Genomic DNA, 11,032 nt, shown 5'->3' with positions numbered 1-11,032 from the left:
ATATGTTCCAAGAGGTGATTTCCACCCCTTATAAAGTCTTTACAAAAGCCAAAGCTTATGATTGGTTAGTTACAAGGATAATAAAGGAAATTACATCACAAAATACAAAGGAAAATATCTAAAGTGGAGTCGGCAAAGGGCAGAGCAAAATTCGCAACACGCATGGGTTATGCGAACCATATGCGAATGTTATGCGAATTTCGCATAACCTCTTGTGGAATGCGAAATTTTCGCATAACCTGGAGCAGTTGGCTTCCGAAGGCCATATCTTCCTCATTTCAGCTCCAAATCGTACACGGTTTGAAGCGTTGGATTCTTGACTTCCAGAGCTTTGAAATGGTATACAGCATGTAAAAAATGGACTTCGGAAAGTGCTCCAAAAGTGTGAAATAAGACTGCAGCTGCTACATCTTGATTTTTTTCACTTTGCTTCTCTTTGCTTCTCTCCTTTGCTTGACTTGTCTTAATGATCCAAAAAGCTGTCAAAACATTAAAACTAGCCACAAATATGATTAGAAGACATTGCTAGGTCCTTAACATGCCAATTGGACTAAAGATGGAGAACTACTACACAAAAGTGCTTAAAACATAATGCATTAAAGGTGTAAAATAGCACTTTTTGGGTAGTAATCACTCCCCCCAACTGACACATTGCTAGTCCCTGAGCAATGAAGGAAAGAAAAATAAAGAAGAATAGATAATATAATATTTTACAAAATCATGCTGATCACTCCAAAAAATAACCAAGTGGCATGATTGGATCAAACTCTCTTGTGAATAGTCAAGGATATAAAACTCAATCATCAACAAGAGTCATCAAATAACTTACCTATCACAACATTCAAAAAGCGGGCATTATGCAAATTTGAGTATCAAAATAATTTCCACTCCCAAAGGACCAACTCTTAATCTTCCACAAAAATCTAAGTGTTAAGATGCTTAGTTTCCAGTTATAGTGTGTCAAACTATATTCTCCTCCCAACTAAGGTTTTTCTCTAACTTTAGCAACACTAACTCATATATAGAAGGCTAAGAACGCACCTCTTCTTTTTCTTTTTTTCTTTTTTTTATTTTTATTTTTAATATACTCCACCCATCCACCCATGTAACGAGCAGTGAGGTCGGTGGCTCCCAACCATTGAAGGCTTAGGGCACCAGGTTTTAAAGATTTTCACCATATACCCCTCGGACCTTGCTCGGGTTTCAAAGCAAGTGAAGCAAAATTTTTTTCATAAGACACATTGGCCTTTTATAAGGTGTCCCAACACTAATAGAATGAAGTCAATGGTACCAAGTCAAAAATTTCCTAAGTTTAGGGGGTGAAAAAGTTTTCCATCTTATAACTGGAATCTAATGTGTTCAGTGTGTGAAAAGATTAGAGTGGAAGACTTAAGATTGAAATCAAAAGGAGCTTCAACAATTTATCAACTTTAATAAGCATAATACAAACTCTAAGACTATGGCAATAAGATAAGAATTTAATTTCTCCTATTTATTTTTGAGAATTTATCTTTAAGAAAACAAGGAGAGTTTGCAAAAAATTTGTTAGCAAAATAACTTAACCAAAAAAATTCAACAATTTACTTCCTCAACTCTCCCCCCAACTAGGATGAACATTGTCCCCAATGTTCTAAAAGCAAATGGTAATAAAAGGGAGGAAGTGATACCTCCTTATAGTAAGGTACTCTGAATAGAGAGGAGAAACCACATGTTGCATAAGAAAAGAAAAATCATAAGAGTGATGATTAGAGGAAATAAAAAGGAATAGCTAAAATACACAAAAAGGAAGATGTCTATATAAACTGAGAGAGTACAATATACAAGACAAACATGGAATATATCCAATCCCAATATAAAGGTGGTCCAAAATACATAAGACATCCAAAAAACATAGAATATAGATAAAAAAAAAAAAAAAAAGGGAGAGGAGTGATCGTATGATCAAGTAGTAGGCTCCTCTGGTGGATAGGAGGGGTCCTCTGCTGGAACTGAGGAAGGCACCGCTACAGGTGGAGCTGATGGCACAAGACCGAGGTGCTGCTGAATCTCACGGAGAATGAGAGTCTGCTGCTCCTGCTGAATCTGGAAGTAGTCCATGCGCTCCATAATGGCCGTCTGAGTAGTGGTCAGAGTCTGAAAAGAACCGAGCAAGGCACGGTACTCTAAACCAGGGATAGTGATGGGCGGTTGAGACTGTGAATCCCGAGGTGCTCTAGAGGACTCTCCTGGCTTTGAAGTCTTGGCTTTCTTTGTAGGAGGACCCCAAAGTGGAATCTGAGTAGGGGCCATAGGTGTGGCAGATGCTCTTCTCGTATGGTATCTGCTCTGAGAGGCAGAATCAGCTAAATGTGGCAGCGCATCTAGTGGGGCCCGCATAGGGGTGGCTCTCTCACTGCTCTGGGGAGCTGAGGTATGTCCTCCTCGGGTCTTAGGCATAATGAAGTAATGAAATGAGGCTCATAGGCTTTGGATTGGGGAGGGCAGAGATGGAAAAAGTGAAAAATTGGCACAAGGTAGGGGTTATACGAAAATTTCGCATATGGGGGGGGGGGGGGGGGGGGGGGTTATGCGAATTTCGCATAACACATGATGGAATGCGAAAATTTCGCATATGCACTATTCACACGCCCACTTGAAGTTTTGAAGCTCATTCAAATTGTGGAAATTTTTGGCTTTTGAGGGTGGGAAATGCTGGCTAAGGTAAGAAAAGAATTTTTCATGGTGAATAGGCTTGGAAATTGGAGCTTTTTCACGAAGAAATTTTGAAAATTGGAGCTCCTCTACCCGGCGGCCATGGGTTCTCTTTGAAGAAAACGTGGCTTGAATGCTTAGCTTGAGGTTTTGAATTGGTGAATACAAGGCTGAAATTGGTTGAGGGTTGGATTTATAGTGTTGAGTGAGGAATTGGGAGGTTTTTGATGGTGGAAAGAGCTGAAAATTGAAGGGGTGGACGGTGATGAATAGTGACTGCCGCGACTATGAGGTGGAGTTATGGAGATGGGCTGCCATGGTGGTGTTGAGATTGAGGAATGATGAAGAAAAGAAACTTAATGAAGGGATTTGGTGATTGGAAGAGAGGTGCTATGAGAAATGAAGAAGAAATTGAGCATGGGAAGAGAAGAACACGGTCTTTAAAGAGGAAATGCAAATTTCGCATTACCCCTTATGTTATGCGAAAATTTCGCATTCCTGTGAGAACCCAGACAGAGAGCATGGTTTTGCAAATTTGTCTCAAAAACGAATTCGCATATGGTTGGCATATGGTTCGCATTCCTGTGAAATTCGCATAAGGGATTTTGGGAAGGGACCGAGAGCATGTTTTTTTTTAAATTGCCACAAAAGCATTTTCGCATAAGGGGTGTGTTATGCGAAAATTTCGCATATGGGGGGGGGGTTTCGAAAATGGCTGAAACTTGTTTTTTTCTCCCCTGTTTTGCCTTACTTTCACCATGACTTCATTCCTCAAGCTTTCCCACCTAAATGTTAACCCAAAAAACCAATTAAAAACACATTAGAACGGCATTAAAGTCAAAAAAAAAAAATCAAAACATGGAAAAACACAAGAAAAAAAAACTAGATTAAATTAAAATCAACTTAAAAGAAAACAAAAAGAGGATGAACTCTTTAGTCTTTGAAGAGACTAAGTTCAACCATAAACCAAGTATTTTCATGTTGGAGGTGGATCAAGGAGGATGAATTCCTCCTTGTCTCGGGAAAATGATTCTATATAAGGCTTAAGACGATGCTCATTCACTTTGAAAGTTCGAGTGCTATTGAAGTTGAGTAGTTCCACTACTCCATTTGATTTCACATCATGAATTATGAAAGGACCCGTCCATCTTGATTTCAATTTTCCCGGAAAAAGATGAAGCTTAGAGTCATAAAGCAAGACTCTTTGTCCCTTGGCAAAATTCTTTTGATTTACCAATTGATCATGCCATTTCTTCAACCTCTCTTTTGCAATTTTTGAATTGAGGTAAGCATCATTCCTCATTTCCTCCAATTCATTCAAATCCAAACATCTCTTCAACCCGGCTCTTGTCAAATCCATGTTGAGCTTCTTGATTGCCCACCATGCTTTATATTCAATCTCCACTGGAAGGTGACACGCTTTGCCATAAACAAGGCGATAAGGAGACATCCCAAGAATGGTCTTGTAAGCGGTCCTATAAGCCCATAGGGAATCTAAGAGCTTAATAGACCAATCCTTCCTATTCACATTCACCACCTTCATCAATATATTCTTGATTTCCCGGTTGGCTAACTCAACTTGGCCACTTGTTTGAGGGTGATAAGGTGTAGCTACCTTGTGCTTAACCCCATACTTGGCTAGAAGAGTCTCAAAAGGTTTATTGCAAAAGTGGGTTCCTCCATCACTGATAATGGCCTTAGGCACACCAAATCTTGCAAAGATGTTGTCCTTGAGGAATCTAAGAACCACCTTATGATCATTGCTCCTACATGGGATTGCTTCTACCCACTTAGAGACATAATCCACTCCCACCAAAATGTAGGAATGTCCAAACAACATTGGAAATGGTCTCATGAAGTCTATCCCCTAAACATCAAAGACATCCACTATCAAGATGGGATTCAAGGGCATCATATTTCGGCGTGTTAGCTTACCAAGCCTTTGACACCGATCACATCCCTTGCACATAGAGTGGGCATCCTTGAAAAGAGAGGGCCACCAAAAACCTGATTGGATCACTTTCATTACTGTTTTCTATGAGGCAAAATGACCTCCACATGCATTATCATGGCAATGGGAAAGAATTCCTGATTGCTCTTGTTCAGGAACACATTTCCTTATGATTTGATCCGCACAATATTTGAAGAGAAAAGGCTCCTCCCAATAATAGGCATGGATCTTAGCAAAGAAATGCCTCTTGTCTTGGGTACTCCACTCACTTGGTACTTCTCCAGTAACCAAGAAATTTGCAATGTGAGAATACCATGGAGCTACCTCTATTGACATGAGAGACTCCTCAGGGAAGTCATCATTGATAGGCAGACCATGTGAGTCACGTGATATCACAAGTCTTGACAAGTGGTCAGCTACCACATTTTCTATCCCCTTTTTATCCCGGATTTGGAGATTGAATTCTTGGAGCAAAAGGATCCATCTTATCAATCTTGCCTTGGCATCTTGCTTGGTTAGCAAGTACTTCAAAGCGGAATGGTCAGTGAACACCACTATAGAGGACCCTACCAAATAAGCACGAAACTTATCCAAGGCAAAAACTACTGCCAACAACTCCTTCTCAGTAGTTGTGTAGTTCCTTTAAGCCTCGTTCAAAGTTTTGCTAGCATAATAAATTACATAGGGCTTTCCATCTTCTCTTTGCCCTAAGACAGCCCCCATAGCAAGGTCACTTGCATCACACATTACCTCAAAAGGTAACTTCCAATTTGGGGCTCTCACTATTGGTGCAGTTGTGAGGAATTGCTTCAGTTCCTCAAAACTCTTCTGACACTTCTCATCCCACACAAACTTGGCATCTTTTACCAAGAGTTCACAAAGAGGCTTTGAGATTTTTGAGAAATCCTTAATGAACCTCCTATAGAACCCGGCATGTCCAAGGAATTGCCTAATTCCCTTAACATTTGTGGGAGGTGGCAACTTAACAATAAGCTCCACCTTAGCCTTATCTACCTCAATGCCCTTCTTGGAGATGATATGTCCTAAGACAATTCCTTGTTGTACCATAAAATGGCACTTCTCCCAATTTAGCACTAGGTCTTTCTCAATACATCTTTGGAGAACAGCTTCTAAATGCAACAAACACTCCTCATAAGAACTTCCATAAACAGTGATGTCATCCATGAAGACTTCCATGATGCGCTCCACCATATCACTGAAGATGCTCAGCATACATCTTTGGAAAGTTGCAGGAGCATTGCATAGACCAAAGGGCATTCTCCTATACACAAAAGTACCAAAGGGGCAAGTGAAGGTTGTCTTTTCTTGATCTTCCAAATCAATCTCTATTTGGAAGTACCCCGAGTACCCATCCAGAAAAAAGTAGAAAGGATGTCCTGAGACTCTCTCAAGGACTTGGTCCATGAAAGGCAATGGGAAATGGTCCTTCCTAGTCACTGAATTCAACCTCCTGTAGTCTATACACACCCTCCATCCTGAGGTAGGGCGTGTAGAGACTTCCTCCCCTTTCTCATTCTGGACCATAGTGATTCCAGATTTCTTTGGGACTACTTGGGTGGGGCTCACCCACAAACTGTCTGAAATGGGATATATGATCCCAGCTTGGAGTAGCTTCAGAACTTCACCCCTCGCCACCTCTTGCATGTGAGGATTCAACCTCCTCTGGGGCTGCCTCACTAGTTTTGCATCATCCTCCATATAAATATGGTGGGTGCACACCAAAGGGCTAATCCCTTTCAGATCAGAAATTTGCCATCCAATGGCTTTCTTGCATTTCCTGAGGACTCCCAAAAGATTATCCTCTTGATCACTAGTAAGAGTTGAAGAAACCACCACTGGACATTTCTCATTTTCCTCCAAATATGCATATTTCAAATTAACAGGGAGCGGCTTCAAAACAAGCTTTGGAGGGTCATCCACAGTTGCTTCTTGTGAGTCTTCTTGGTTGAACAGTGGTAAGATCTCTTGCTGTCTCCTCCAAGGAGACATGATAGGTAGAACATCAGAGGGTGTAGGTAACCCTTCTTCAAACATTTCAAGGCTTTCATTCAAGCTCTCTTGTAAATTCTTGTCACAATGCTCTTCAACCAAGGTGTTGATCAAGCACACCTCCTCTAATCCTTCCTCTTCTTCTGGGTGAAGATGCCTCTTGCATAGGTGGAATATGTTTAATTCCAAGGTCATATTCCCAAATGTGAGCTGCATCACCCCATTTCTACAATTGATGATGGCATTGGAGGTAGCTAGGAAAGGTCTCCCAAGGATAATTGGTACATAGTTTGCTTCCTTCACTGTGGGATCAGTATCAAGCACAACAAAATCCACAAGATAGTAGAATTTGTCCACTTGAACTAGAACATCCTCTATCACCCCCCTTGGGATTTTTACTGACCTATCAGCTAAGGAGAGAGTGATGGCTGTGGGCTTCAATCCTCCAAGTCCCAGTTGCTTGTACACAGAGTATGGGAGCAAATTCACACTTGCCCCCAAGTCTAGTAAAGCTTTCTCCACTTGTGTCCCTCCAATGTTGACTGAAATGGTGGGACATCCCGGATCTTTATACTTAACTGGAGACTTACTCTGAATGATAGCACTTACTTGCTCAGTGAGGAATGCATTCTTTGTCACATGTAACCCTCTCTTGACCGTGCACAAGTCCTTTTGAAACTTTGCATATGTGGGGACTTGCTTGATCATATCAAGTAAGGGTATATTCACCTTCACTTGTCTCAAGACTTCAAGAATTTCTGATGAATTCTTGATTTCCTTCTTTCCATGTAAAGCTTGAGGAAAAGGGGGAGGCATATGTTTCTTCATCATATCCTCTTTAATCACTATCCTTGGCTCTTCTTCAATGCTTGATTTGGATGCATTTTTCTTCCCACTCTTCTCTTCTTGGTTATTGCTCTCTTTGACCAAGGTTTTCTTTGACATGAGTTCTTCATCTTGCTTCACCTTAGGCAGGGGTTGATCAACCTCTTTTCCACTCCTTAAAGTGATCAAAGCTTTAACCTCCCTCAACTTTGAAGACTCCCCCTCTTGGGTTTCAACTTCATGAACACCCTTGGGATTTTGGCTTGGTTGAGAGGGAAACTTTCCCTTTTCATTCACAGTGTTGAGGTTGGTAAGCCTAGAGATGGAGTATTGAATATTATCTATCTTCTGAGATAGATCATTTTGCATCCCCTCCATTCTCTTAATTTGAGAACTCTCAACATTTTCAATCTTTTGATGCAATTGGGAGTTGATTGCCTTTTGTTCACCCACAAAGTCACCCATGACTTTACTTAGGTTCACAATGGCTTGCTCCACTGAAGAGGTTTGTTGAGGTGCTTGGGTTTGGCCTTGTGGTTGGTATGGAGGTGGTCTTGGTTTCCATGAAAAATTTGGATGGTTTCTCCAACTTGAATTATAGGTGTTTCCATAAGGTGCACTGTTGTTAGGCCTAAATTGCCCCACAACATTGGCTTGATCACCTAACATCTCCCTCACAGCTGGCATGGTTGGGCACTCATCTACCACATGATCACATGATTGGCAAATGGTGCATGGCATGACATGGGCTTGGGTCTCGGAAATGGCTTGGACTTCATGTATCTTTTTCAACTCAAGTTCTTCCAACTTCCTTGCTATTGTTGCCACTTTAGCTTTCATGTCCATGTCTTCACTTAATACGTACATTCCACCTTTTGGATTTTGGGTTGGTTGAGAGGGAAACTTCCCTTTTTCTCTTGAGTTGGGCTCATCCCATCCTCTTGACACTTCAGACACATAACTTAAAAAGTCCATGGCTTCTTCCGGATTCTTGCTCATAAAATCTCCCCCACACATGGTTTCAAGAATTTGCTTCATGGAGGAGGACATTCCATCATAAAAATAGCTCACCAAGAGCCATGTATCAAAGCCATGATGAGGACAAGCATTGATGGCCTCCATATACCTTTCCCAACATTCATGGAACTTCTCATTTTCTTTAGCAGAAAAATTTGAGATTTGTCTCTTCAACCCATTGGTCCTATGGGTGGGGAAAAATTTCTTCAAAAATTCGGCCTGAAGATCAACCCAATTCCTTATGCTCCTTGGCCTTAAAGAATTAAGCCATATTTTTGCCTTGTCCTTCAGAGTAAAAGGGAATAGCTTGAGTCTCATCAAGTCTATTGAAGCTCCTCCCTCTCTAAAGGTATTGCAAACCTCCTCAAACTCCTTGATGTGGGCATATGGATTCTCACTCTCCATTCCATGGAAATTTGGTAGAAGGGGCACAATATGGGGCCTTATAACCAACTGCTCAAGAGGAGGTATGATGCATGAGGGTGCACTCATCCTTGGTGGGTGCATTCTATCCCTCATGGATAAATATGCATTGGGATTACCCCCTTGACCTTGTTGAGAATTCTGATCCTCTGGTGGAGGGTCCATGATATTAACACAAATATCCAACTCTGTGTCTTGAGGATTCTCAATCCTTACTAATCTTCCCTCTTGGTCCCGAATCCAATAGGGCATGCACAAGTTACTACTTACCTGAAATAAAACAAAAATAACAAAAACAAAAGAAACCTAGAAAAAAAAAATTAAGGTTAGAAAGAAAATGAAAATGAAAATAAACCTGACAAAAATAAAATGAAAGGAAATGAAGTTAGTGAAAAAGGAATTCACCAAACTTGTGATGGGAATCACAAGTAGCCTCTAAAAGGTTGCATCACTGTATTGTGGCACCATCCCCGGCAACGGCGCCATTTTGATTCGCATGTAACTCCAAATGGGTCATTTAATCAAAAACATTTATAAAACCTATGACCTCATACTAACGTAGCAAAGCTACTATAGTATAGTGGCTCTAGGGTCGAACTCTGGGATGGGTTTCCATTCTACCAGTGATATACTCAAAATTAGAAATTGGATTTAATGATTTCCATGATAAAAAACTTAAAGTTTAAAAGAAAATAAAATTTGTTTTGAAAGTGTTTGAAACTAAACTAACATAAACTAATTAAAAATGGAAGAAAGAAAGTCTCCCGGAGCTAAGGGTTGCTAGGATCAAGTTCAGAATAGAAAGTGGAAAATTCCGGATTTTTCTCCTCGCATTGGGGATTTAACCTATAGTTATTTCCCAAACCGGTGTAGGTTTGACAATGAAGATTTAATCCATAAAAGATCAATAGAAATGATAGTCAAGGTCCATTAATGGCTTAAGACACTATGGGTCTTCACCTTGAATCACTTTCCAATGACTCGTACATGATAACTAATGGACTAATATGAATCTAGCAATAAGCATCCATAAAGACCTGAAGCTTACCATGTATTGGTCATTCAAAGTGATTCTAAGGGGTTTAAAGCAAAACTTTGGATTTAGAAGCCATTTATGAATTCCAACTACCTGAATTTAATGCATGGAAGCTTTCCACCTTTTCATCTGGACTTTTCACCTAGCTTCCTTTACTCCAAGAAACCGAAAGTTTAGCCTCTCATCCTCCGGGCAAACATCCTTAGAGGTTGTTTGGCTTCCAAGAAAACGAAAATAGTAAAGAGAAAAGAGAACGAGAGAGCTCTGTAAAATTCACAGTGTAAAAACGTAATACGTATTCCATATGTTCCAAGAGGTGATTTCCACCCCTTATAAAGTCTTTACAAAAGCCAAAGCTTATGATTGGTTAGTTACAAGGATAATAAAGGAAATTACATCACAAAATACAAAGGAAAATATCTAAAGTGGAGTCGGCAAAGGGCAGAGCAAAATTCGCAACACGCATGGGTTATGCGAACCATATGCGAATGTTATGCGAATTTCGCATAACCTCTTGTGGAATGCGAAATTTTCGCATAACCTGGAGCAGTTGGCTTCCGAAGGCCATATCTTCCTCATTTCAGCTCCAAATCGTACACGGTTTGAAGCGTTGGATTCTTGACTTCCATAGCTTTGAAATGGTATATAGTATGTAAAAACTGGACTTCGGAAAGTGCTCCAAAAGTGTGAAAGAAGACTGCAGCTGCTACATCTTGATTTTTTTCACTTTGCTTCTCTTTGCTTCTCTTTGCTTCTCTCCTTTGCTTGACTTGTCTTAATGATCCAAAAAGCTGTCAAAACATTAAAACTAGCCACAAATATGATTAGAAGACATTGCTAGGTCCTTAACATGCCAATTGGACTAAAGATGGAGAACTACTACACAAAAGTGCTTAAAACATAATGCATTAAAGGTGTAAAATAGCACTTTTTGGGTAGTAATCACTTATATAGGCGATCAGCTGATGGTATGCTTCTGTTGTGTTTAGATTAAGCCTTTGTAGACAAAGTGATGAGAGAGGTTCATGCAAGAGTTTGTGGTCTGCATATGGGAGGACACATGTTGGCCCGTAAGATTA

General features: G+C 40.3%; 1 pseudogene; it reads right to left on the bottom strand.

Annotated features, from left to right (window-relative positions):
- Positions 1-3,823: 3,823 nt before the first annotated feature.
- LOC104877686 (uncharacterized) lies at positions 3,824-8,500 on the bottom strand (annotated as a pseudogene).
- Between the last annotated feature and the right edge of the window lie 2,532 nt (positions 8,501-11,032).

The sequence above is a fragment of the Vitis vinifera genome, chromosome 19 (genome assembly GCF_030704535.1).
Source record: "Vitis vinifera cultivar Pinot Noir 40024 chromosome 19, ASM3070453v1".
Classification (NCBI taxonomy): Eukaryota; Viridiplantae; Streptophyta; class Magnoliopsida; order Vitales; family Vitaceae; genus Vitis; species Vitis vinifera.
This window is presented reverse-complemented; position numbering and strand designations above follow the sequence as displayed.